At 43.1% G+C, this 12,000-nt stretch overlaps 1 non-coding gene across 1 annotated transcript; it reads left to right on the plus strand.

Moving 5' to 3' along the window:
- Positions 1-11,602: 11,602 nt before the first annotated feature.
- LOC133827675 (small nucleolar RNA R71) lies at positions 11,603-11,709 on the plus strand. Its single transcript, XR_009890326.1, has one exon. It is a non-coding gene; the product is annotated as a small nucleolar RNA R71 (small nucleolar RNA).
- Positions 11,710-12,000: the final 291 nt, after the last annotated feature.

The raw sequence follows: 12,000 nt of genomic DNA on the forward strand, positions 1-12,000 counted from the left end.
AGATCACGAGCCTTAAAAGAAGAAGTCGAAAGGCTAAAGGAGAATGGGTTCATACGGGTGGCTTTTTATCCGACATGGGTCTCCAATCCGGTGCTGGTCCCTAAGCCTAACGGCAAGTGGCGAACCTGTGTGGATTTTACAGACCTCAATAAAGCCTGCCCAAAAGACTGCTTCCCACTCCCAAGGATCGACTAGCTGGTCGATGCTACTGCAGGACATGAGATCCTCTCATTCATGGATGCATATTCAGGCTACAACCAGATTAGCATGCATCCCCCTGATGAGGATCACACCAGCTTTCGGACCGATACGGGCTTGTACTGTTACAAAGTAATACCCTTCGGACTGAAAAATGCAGGTGCGACTTACCAACGGCTTGTCAACCACATGTTTAAGGAGCTAATCGGTGTAAACATGGAGGTATACGTGGATGACATGTTGGTAAAGTCGAAGAAGGCAGAAGGACATGTGAGGGATTTACCAGAGTGCTTTGATGTGTTAAACAAGTACCAGATGAAGTTGAATCCCCTCAAGTGGTCCTTTGGAATCAGATCAGGGAAGTTTTTGGGATTTATCGTGAACTCAAGAGGAATCGAGGCCAATCCCGACAAGATAAAAGCCCTGATCGACATGAAGTCGCCAGAAAAGATCAAAGATGTACAAAGTTTGACTGGGAGGATCGTGGCCCTAAGTAGATCATTTCTAAATCAACGGACAAGTGCGTCCCATTCTTCAATCTACTTAGGGGGAATAAGAAGTTTGAATGGACGGAAGACTGCGAGCAAGCATTCCAGGCATTGAAAGCTCATATGGCACAACCTCCCATCTTATCGAAGCTGATCGAAGGAGAAACTTTGTTCATTTATCTGGCGACTACCGAAGTAGCTGCTAGCGCGGTACTTTTACGGGAGGAAGAAGGCGTACAGAAAGCAGTCTATTATGTCAGCAAGAGGCTGATCGGTGCAGAATTACGATATCCGCCAATCGAAAGGTTAACATATTGCCTAATTCTAGCCTCTAGAAAGTTACGTCCTTACTTCCAAGCCCATCCTATCACAGTTCTAACTGACCAGCCCCTTCGGCAAGTCCTCCAAAAACCTGAGGCGGCAGGGCGATTGTTAAAATGGGCAGTCGAACTAGGGCAGTTCGATATAACTTATTCATCGCGAGCAGCAGTAAAGGGACAAGTCTTGGCCTATCTTATTGCAGAGTTCACCGAACTCCCATACAGCGAGCAGTGCGAACAGCCTGAAGCACCTGTGCCTCAAGATAAAACTCCTTCGTGGAAGCTATTCACGAATGGCTCATCCAACGAATCCCACGCTGAAGCGGGAGTGATATTGATAACACCGGAAGGGCATCGATTTCACTGTGCCATCAGGTTCGACTTCACTGCATCAAACAATGAAGCGGAATACAAAGCACTCCTCGCTGGATTGAGAATGGCAAAGGAGATGAGCATAAAGACGCTTGATATCTACAGTGATTCACAGCTGGTGGTGAATCAGGTTCTGGGAAGATACCAAGCGCGAGGCTTGAAAATGGTGGCCTACTTAAATAAAACAAAAGACTTGTTAGCCCAGTTCACGAAGTACACCCTCCAGCAAATCCCGTGAGATCAGAATTCAAATGCAGATGCCTTAGCCAAACTCGCGAGCGCAAAGGATGCTGACACCTTGAACATCGTGCCAGTAGAAAGAATGAGTAAGCCGAGCATACAAGCCACAGAATCCAGTATGGAGATTCGGATGGAAGATACGTGGATGGGTCCTTTCTTGGAGTATCTGATGAACGGTACGCTGCCAACAGATAGGAACAAGGCTAGGACTCTACAAAGGCGAGCTGCTAGATACATACTGGTCGATGGTGTGATGTACCGAAGAGGATATTCGATGCCACTACTCAGGTGCATCACACCAGAAAAAGCTAAGGAACTCATGAAAGAGGTGCATGAAGGCTTCTGCGGAGATCACGCTGGGGGGCAGAGTTTGGCAAAAAAGATTCTAAGGCAGGGCTACTTCTGGCCAACGATGAACGAGGATTCGGTGGAATATGTACGAAGATGTGACAAATGTCAAAGGTATTCCAAGATTCCACGAGCAGCTCCAAATGAATTGAAACAAATGCAGAGTCCATGGCCTTTTGCAGTATGGGTGATAGATTTAATTGGATCCCTGCCTACAGGGAAAGGTGGAGTAAAGTACGCAGTTGTGGCAGTTGATTACTTCACCAAATGGGCCGAGGCTGAACCACTCGCAACCATCACGACCAAGAAAGTCCTCGTATTTGTCATCAAGAACATTGTCTGTCGGTATGGTTTGCCCAGATTGATAGTTTCAGACAATGGGACCCAGTTTGACAGCGATTTATTCACCGATTTCTGTGAGAGGCATGGAGTTATTAAAAGCTTTTCTTCAGTCGCACACCCCCAGGCGAATGGGCAGGTCGAAGCAGTGAATAAAACCCTTAAAGACACCCTGAAGAAAAGACTTGAGGAAGCTCAAAGAGCATGGCCAGAGCAGTTGCCTGAAGTCCTCTGGTCGTATAGAACGTCTCACCGAACAACGACCGGACATACTCCATTTTCCTTAGCCTATGGGTATGAGGCCATGTTGCCTGTTGAGTTAGATCCCCCCTCGCATCGGCCTTTGACTTACGACCAGGATCAGAACAGCCAGCTAATGATGGAGTCCTTAGACTCAATCGATGAGATACGAGAGAAATCTCAACTCCGAGTTGCTGCATATCAGCAAAAAGTCGCCCGGTACTTTAACTCCAAAGTTTAAGAAAGAAAATTCAACGTCGGTGACTTGGTGTTACGACGAGTTTTCTTAAATACCCGCGACCCTACTGCTGGAGTGCTCGGACCCAATTGGGAAGGACCTTACCAAATTGAAGAAGTCCTTCATCCAGGCACCTATAAACTTGCACGCTTAAATGGAGATCTCGTTCCCCGCTATTGGAATGGAGAACACCTGCGCAAGTATTATCAGTAAACAGCCCTTTTTAAAGGACTGGCTTGTATTAAATTTCAATTTTTACAAGTTTTGCAAAGAGGGTTAGCCATGCTGTATGGCTAACTGCTCTTATATGTAAGGTTCTATTATAGAATCACTCGTAAAGACATGTTTAGTCCATTTTTAATACGAGATTATAAGGGACTGTGCGCAGCCAGTCATTCTTGCCAACCATTGTGAATTTACGTTTACAAGTATTTGTTCATTACGTGTGTTGTTTTGCTGTATTACAAGTATCAATTTTCATACGAACAGGAATGTTCAAACAGGCCATGGTCAGGGCAAGTGACCAAGGACCTAAAGCTCCTCGATCACTTGGGGGGGCATATAAGGCACATCGATAGCAAAGCATACTTTCAAGGTATGTAAACATATGAACAAAATGAGTGAAAGCATGCTACAGTACTTAGAGTATTTTTCAAAATTTATGTTTGATAAATCATGCCAAAGTACTATGCTAAGTTCGGTCATACGGACAAATGTTATAATAAATAAAGATATTATAACATCAAGATTTAAGCCTTTACATCACGATCCGTGGGTCGTATAGCCAAAAAGAAAGAAAAAATAAATGGAAAGTTTAAGAGGCATTTGGGGCCGGAGGGTCCTGGGCAGCATCATGGTTGGTCATGCCCTCGATAACTTCTTCTTCTTCTACACCAACAATGCTTGGAGAGGCAGGGATCCTCAATCTTGCCTCCTCTTCGGCCAGTTGGGCAGTGCAACGAGCCAACTCAGCAGTCCTGACTTCCTCCGAAAGATAGCTAAAGTCGGCACCCTGATTATGTTTCCAGAAGTTGTAGAAACATTGGAGCGTCGTCCTCTTGTACTTTTTAAGATTTTTTGAGTTGTCAAGCTCCAGCTGCTTCACCTTGCCTTCAAGAGTGACAATAGCCTCGTCCTTGGACTTGAGTGTCTCTTCCAAATGCTTGATCTCGCGAAGATGGGTTTGGCTGGACTCTCGATACTGCTGTCTCAACTTTACCGTGGCATCTTTTGCAGCTTCAGCCTCTGACAGTTTGGTCACTGCAGCATCCCTTTCTCGAGCCATTGCCTCCAACTCCTTGGCGTGCCTAGCCTCTGCAGCCGAAAGCTCCTCAGCTGCCATCACTTGATGCCTCTCAGTGGCCTTTGCCTTGGCCTGCTCGATGGAAGCCTGGATACGGGTACGAGCAGTGATAGCAGATAGCAAGGCCTGTGAACAAAGGAAAGAGTTAGAACCTGCCGTGAAGAATAAAAGACTAAGGCTTAAAAAGTGAAGAAACACTCACACTGGAGATTTCATTCAGGGCCCTGTTCAGAACCTGGTCGGCCCCCATGATTTCAGCCTCGACCATTGCATCTCTGACACGGTCACCTTTTCCAATGCGGTCAAGGCGATCCCTGGCTGATCGAAGGGTACGGCTCATGAGTTTGGCCCCGAGAGCTTCTTCACGAGTAATTTCCTCTCTGGCAGGCGCAGCCGGAGGGTTTGATGGGGCAGGAGGGGTCTGCTTCTCAGTAGGAGCTGATGGATGAGTCTGCCCAGTTGGCTCAGGAGTTTGCCCAGTTGGCGCGTCCTTGGGAAGGGCTTCTGTTCGACCCTTCTTGGCTGGAGGACCTCGGCTGGATTCGCCAGTTCTCCTCTTGGATCTCCGCTGGAGTTGGGGAACCTCCTCTTCCTCCTCGGCCTGGTACATGTCAAAGATATTGGGAGTGGTCATATCTGCATACGAGTAAACACAGGAAACTGATAAGATAAGAGGCAGATGAAAATATATTATATGCAACAGAAGAGAGGCAACAAAGTGAATACCCGAGCTACAACTACTGGTCGCTACACTATTGACTCTATTAGTCATATACTCATTATCTGGCATGAAGAGGTCTGGCCCTAATTTTGGAGTATATGTAAAGTTGCCTTCCCCGTCGAACAAATGCAAGGAATTGGCAAACCATTTAAAAGTAAAATAGTGTTACCGTTCTCATCAGAGGACTCTCCCAAGTCCACACCTGGCTCTTTGGCCTTTTGTTTCCCCTTGCCTTGGGGAGCAGAAGGCCTTTCTGCGGAAGGATTACCCGTGGGCTCCCTAATAGTAATCCCCGTTGGCCTCCTCCTCCGAGGAGACACAGGAGGTTGCTGCTCGGGAACCCCCTCGGCAGTGGCTTCGTCCACCACGGACCCTCTAGTTTCATGGCAAGGAGCTAGGAGGCCAGACAGCCTCAAGTTTTCTTCAGTCACCAGGATCTTGACGCTTTTTGCTGCGTCGGACATCCTGGCCAGAGTATTAGACCTCAACACCATGTCTGGTGTTGGGGTTGGACGTAACCAGGGGCCTGAAAAACAGATTACAGTTTAAGAAAAATGGAAGGGAACACATCGACGAAAAAGTATCGACCAGTTGGAGACAAACACTTACCTCCTCGGGTGAAGGCCAGGTTGTTGCTGGATATGTCCGGGGTAAGGAAGTACTCCTTATTATACTGCCCCACATTCGAGATATGCGTAGTGTCACTCAGGAATGTTTGATTGGTTTCCTGGTGACAAAAATGGAAGAAACCCATTCCGTGTTGTTGCGGGTTAGACTTGAGGTCAAAGAGATAGTTGACCTCGTGGGGTGAAGGTTCTGGCCATTTCTTAAGTTTATACAGGATATAGAGTGCGGCCAGCATTCTATATCCGTTTGGAGTTATTTGGAAGGGGGCGACACCGAAATAATTGGCCACCCCCACAAAAAAGGGATGAAGAGGGAGATAAGCTCCCGCCTCAATATGATACCGAGACCAGGCGCTGTTTACACCTCCGAGGAGGTTAGCCCTCTTGTCTGCGGCAGGACGTATAATGGAAACCCCTGTGAGAGGGAATTTCCAGAAGCAGTTAGCAATCATTCGAAGAGTTACTGAACTGGCTGGGGAAGTATACCACTCGACATCAGGCAAGTTCTGATGGCGAGGGCTGGCCCTAATTTGGATATTAGGTTCAGGAACAAGATTTTCTCGACCACTGGTCGAGGGAGCCCTTGCCTGCGAATCAGGCCGGGCAGGAGAATTTGGGTTGTTTTAAAACTCGGGTCTTTTCTTGCCTGAAGATTTGGAATGAGCCATTGAAGGAGAAGGATGGGGTCTGGAAGAGGATCGCGAAAAAGGGATCTCGTGGACACGGTCAGCTGGTTGTTCTTCTCCCTCGAGCAGTTGGGCGAGAAGGTCGTTGTCAATAGGCCTTTCACCTCCCCACAAATCTGGCATTAAATTCTGCATACAGAAGAATGGGGAGGTGAGGATAGAAAACTTTTAAAAGCTTTTTAGAATAACGCTGGTCGAGTATAAAAGTTAAGCTTTTATACAGCAGCATTCTAACAAAAAGCTAAATTTTTCTACACGAACAGTTTGAAAAACAGATCAAAGGGTGAAAGTAAAAAGTTTTTCTGAAAAATCTTTTTCAACTCCCCTTAGGGCGGGAAAAACTTGTTTTTCAACTAGCTTAAAGATCTAATTTTTACTTCGATTTTACGTCCTAAAAAGCATGATACTGGATTTTAAACTAACTCGTAACCCTATTTTGCCTACAAAATATTCTGTCTACAAGCATCTCAAACCAGAAACAGATAAACTCAAACAGTACACATTCAGAAGCATGCACCACGAAAAATTAAAAGCGTGGGAACTCGAAAACTTACCAAGAAAAGTGATCGTGGAGATGGAAGAAAGGTCTTCTGAGATCAAGGAGCTCTCAGACGGGGTTCTGAAAGTGCAGATGGAATGGTCTTCAGGAACGTTAAGGGCTCTGGATTTTAGGTTTTCTTGTGGAGACGATGGCGTGCGTAAAAAGAAAATAAAGACTTCGAATGTCTTGTATAAGTTTGTCTGTGGCATTAAAAAGATGTAATCATCAGTTTCCCTTTTTTCAAAATATGGGGAAGCGGGATGGCCGTCAAAATATTTTCTGGGGAACCGAAAGGACATGATTAGACAGAAGTGGGTTACTTTTTTCAAGAACACACGAAGGGTTCTGACACGTCAGGCGGGGTTACCGAAGAGTCGTTCGTTCAAAAGTTTATTTACTGCTCGTAGTAAACAAACTTGGGGGGCAAATGTTATCCAAAAAAATAGCATTGGTGACGTGGCAAGTGATCCCTGGACACGTGGCTGACACCTGGAAACGTTCTACTAGAGTATCGACTAGAAGACACACTAGAAGCAGTGCGAACCTGCCTTACCTGCGACCAGCCTGGTCGATGGTTCCGCATACAAGGCAACATTAATGGGAAGATCTTTGTGAATCCCAAATTTATCTCACACAATCTCCTGAGTATCTGGTGATTCAGGAAAGAATATCTGTAACAATCTTTTGTAATCCCCCTTGAGCCTATAAATAGCAAGAGATAGCTCAAGGGAGGGGACTTTTGGCTTTTGAATCATTCGAGACTATAGCAATTCTCCTAGTAATATTGTATTGTTCTTCAGAGATTAGTGAAACTCATTGAACCCAAGTTCTTTGATCACTCATCTGATCTTTATATCAATATCAACCTAAGTGGACGTAGGTCATTACCAGATCCTGGGGCCGAACCACTATAAAATACTGTGTCTTATTTACTTTTGTCATTACGTTCTTCTCATTACTTTCATTAATATCAAGCATATTCTGACTCCATGTCAGTTGGCCAAATCGTGGGTCAACAGTATGAATTGCCATAAGTTGGAGGAAATGGGCCCATGAAATCTATAACCCACACATCAAACAATTCAACTTTGAGAATATTAGTTAAGGGCATCTCATTCCTTCTAGAAATATTACCAACCCCTTGGCATCGATCACATCACATCTCAACACAAAAGCATGAGCATCTTTAAACAAGGAAGGCCAAAAAAAACCACATTGAAGTACCTTAGATGCGGTACGAGTTCCCCCAAAATGCCCTCCACAAGGTGAAGAGTGGCAATGGTGTAGGACATCTTCCATCTCTTGCTCAGGGACACATCTCCTAATCATTTGGTCAGCACATTGTTTGAACAAGTAAGGCTCCTCCCAAAAATAGTGCCTCACATCATGCAAAAACTTCTTCTTTTGTTGGCTTGTCAAATCCGGAGGCAACAACCCACTAACCAAATAATTAGCAAAATCCGCAAACCAAGGAATGTCTCCTTGATGGGAACTAAAGAACTTAATTCCTTATCACATTCCATTCTTGAAAAATGATCTGGCTCTTGGTTCTCCACTCCTTTTCTATCTTTAATTTCCACATCAAACTCTTAGAGCAAAAGCACCCATCTAATCAACCGAGGCTTAACATCATTCTTTTCAATCAAGTACTTGATGGATGAATGATCTGTATAGACTATCACCTTGGTTCCCACCAAATAAGATTGAAACTTCTCAAAAGCAAAGACAATGCCCAAATGTTATTTTTCTGTCACTGTATAGTTGAGTTGAGCACTTGTCAAAGTACGACTAGCATAGTAAATGGAGTGAAAACCTTGTTTCTTCGCTGCCCCATCGCTACTCCCACAGTAAAATCACTTGCATCACACATCAATTCAAAAGGAAAGTCCCAATCTGAAGCCACAATAATTGGTGCTAAAACCAATCTACTTTTCAAATTGTTAAGATCTTTCAAACATGCTTCATCAAAGTGGAACGGTGTATCCTTCTCCAATACATTGCAAAGAGGCTAAGAGATCTTAGAGAAATCTTTTATGAACCACCTATAGAACCCTGGATGGCTAAGAAAGCTTCTAATGTTCTACACTGAGGTAGGAGGTGGGAGCTTTTCAATAACGTCAATCTTGGATCTATCAATTTCAATACCATGCTTTGATACTTTATGGCCCAAAACAATACCTTCCTTAACCACAAAGTGACATTTTTCCCAGTTAAGGACAAGGTTTGTTTTTTCACATCTTTGCAAAACTTTAGCCAAATTACTTAAACAGCCATCATAAGAATCACCAAAAATAGAGAAGTCATCCATGAATACCTCTAAGAATTTCTCCACCATATCAGTAATAATGGCCATCATACATCGTTGAAATGTTTCCAGAGCATTGCACAAACCAAAGCGCATTCTCCTGAATGCAAAAGTACCATATGGGCAAGTGAATGTAGTCTTGTGTTGATATTTTGGAGCCACTGCTATCTGATTGTAACCAGAGTACCCATCAAGGAATCAATAGTACTCTCTCCTAGCAAGTTTGTCTAACATCTGATCATAAAAGGAAGAGGGAAATGATCCTTTCTAGTGGCCTTGTTTAGCATTTTGTAGTCCGTGCAAATTCTACATCAAGTCACAGATCTATTAGGAATAAACTCATCATCTTCATCTTTCACCATTGTGATCCCAACCTTCTTAGGCACACACTGAACATGGCTCACCCAAGAACTGTCAAAGATAAGATAAATAATGTCAGCATCTAACCTCTTGATAATTTACTTCTTCACCACCTCATTCATGATAGGAATTAGTCTCATTTGCCCCTCAATAGAACCTTTATCACTGTCTTCAAGCAATATCATATGAATACACAAAGAAGGATTAATACCTCGAATATCTGCAATAGTCCACCAATGGCCTTCTTGAACTTTCTCAACACCTCAAGCAACTTTTCTTTCTGTTCCTGAGTCAACTCTGCTGAAATAATGATAGGTAAGGTGGAAGATGGACCCAAGTAGGAATATCGCAAATGTGATGGCGATACCTTCAACTCAAAGTCAGGTGATTCTTCAATAGATGGTTTGGGAGTTTTGAACTCCCTAGATGACAACTCCAATGAATCAAATCGAACTCTTTTTCTTAACCCTTGAGAATTAGCCTCCAACCAAGCTAAGTACTCATCCTCATCTTCATCATTTTGAGAGTAAAACAACAATAACCTCTCTAGTGGATCTACCAGTCTCAAAATCAAATCAACGCTACTAGTCTCAAAATCCTTTGATGCCAAATAATCTACCACTCAAACCATTGAGAATTCCTCAACCTCATCAGGAAACTTCATATCCTTAAGAACATTAAAAGTCACATTTTCATCTTGGACCCTCATAGTAAGCATACCCTTTTGCACATCTATCAAAGTTCTTCCTGCTGCAAGAAATGGCCTCCCCATAGTAATAGGCATCTCTCTGTCCGTCTCATAGTCTAGCCCAATAAAATCAGCAGGGAATATGAATTTGTCTACCTTCACCAACACATCTTCAATCTTCCCGTCTGGATGAGCAAGAGATCTATCTGCAAGTTGAATATTAACAGTTGTAGGCCTGACTTCTCCAATCCCCAATTGCTTGAAAATAGACATTAGCATCAAATTAATGCTAGCACCCAAATCACATAAAGCCATCCACAATAAGTGTCTCCAATAGTACATGGAATAGTGAAACTCACAGGATCCTTCAACTTTTGTGGCAGCTTGTCTTGCAGAAATGAACTACACTCCTTGGTTAGAGCCACAATTTCAAACTCTCCCAACCTTCTCTTCCTTGTAAGAACATCTTTCATGAATTTCACATAGTTATGCATTTGCTCAAGTTCATCTACAAGTGGGATGTTGATATGAAACTACTTCAACATATCTAAAAATTTATTGAATTGAGAATCCAACTTTTGCTTCTGTAAGCATTGAGGAAATGGAGGTGGTTGTGTTGAAATTGAGTTGTCTGGGCGACTATGCTGCAGCATTCTTGCAACATTCGGGGCAGAGGCAGATTTTTGTACACTAGGAATTTCATCATATTTTTGGATTTCCTCATTTATTTGGATTGAAGAGGGCTCTACCTCATGCCCAGAATTTGTCTTGGTATTCTCCAACTTTTTCCGACTTCTCAAAGTGGCAGCTTTACAATGTTCCTTGCACACATTTCTTGGATTATCAAGATCACTTGGCAATGCACCATGGGGTCTATTTCTAAGCTCATTAGCTAGTTGCCCAACTTGATTTTCTATGTTCCTCAATGATGTCGCTTGGCTTTGAATCATGGCTTCATTCTTCACTATATACTCCTTCAACATGTTCTCAAGAGAGCTAGATTTCATTGTTTGTTGTTGTGGCCTTTGTTGTGGTACTTGTGGGGAATAACCCGGTGGGAAATTTGGTCTAGGATGCATAGAAGAATTGCTAGGGCCAGCCCCTTGATTACTCTAAGAAAATTTGGGATGTTTCCTCCATGATGGATTGTAGGAATTAGAATAAGGGCCATTCCTATTTTGATTCCCCATATAACACGCAACTATTGGATTGGATGGACAGTTGTTAGAAGTATGGCCCTCACCATAATACACACATGAAATGTTCTCCATTTGCCCCATTGGTGACCCCATAGTCTGCCCCATTGACTGATTCATCCCCATGTTCATTGTTTTGAGCATATTTGAAATAGAGGAAACTTGGACCGCCAAGGAAGTGATGGCATCTACATCTTGAGTACCAGCCACCTTTCTACCTATAGATGATCAAGTAGTGGGCCACTGATAGTTGTTGTTGGATATTCCTCAAGGTTTTCATATGCCTCATTATAGGACTTAGCAAGAAGAACCTCATTCACCGAAGCATCAACCACCATTATAGTATGAGCATTTAGACCAATATAGAAGGTCTCCATCTATATCCAATGAGGAATGCCATGATGAGGGAATGTTCGCAACAACTCCTTGAACCGCTCCCATGCCTCATATAAAGATTCTTCATCAAGTTGCTGAAATGAAGTGATCTCATTGCGGTGCTTGGCATTCTTAGTGGGAGGAAAGTGTTAGAGATATTTGTGTTGTCTCAATGGAAAATAAGAAATACTATTACAACTCTATGCAAAAATACAACAGACAAGGTAATTGATTAAATAAGATTACAACTCAATAAGCAAAATACAACTAAATGAAGAAATAAGAGGAATAAGAAAATTATAAGAACTACAACTCTAAAACAAAGGATACAAATAAATATGTAAATATAAAATAGAAGAAGAGACGACGAAAGAAATAGTAGAAAAAATTACAAGAACAAAAAAGTAAAATACTGT

Source organism: Humulus lupulus, chromosome 3 (genome assembly GCF_963169125.1).
Source record: "Humulus lupulus chromosome 3, drHumLupu1.1, whole genome shotgun sequence".
NCBI classification, from domain to species: domain Eukaryota; kingdom Viridiplantae; phylum Streptophyta; class Magnoliopsida; order Rosales; family Cannabaceae; genus Humulus; species Humulus lupulus.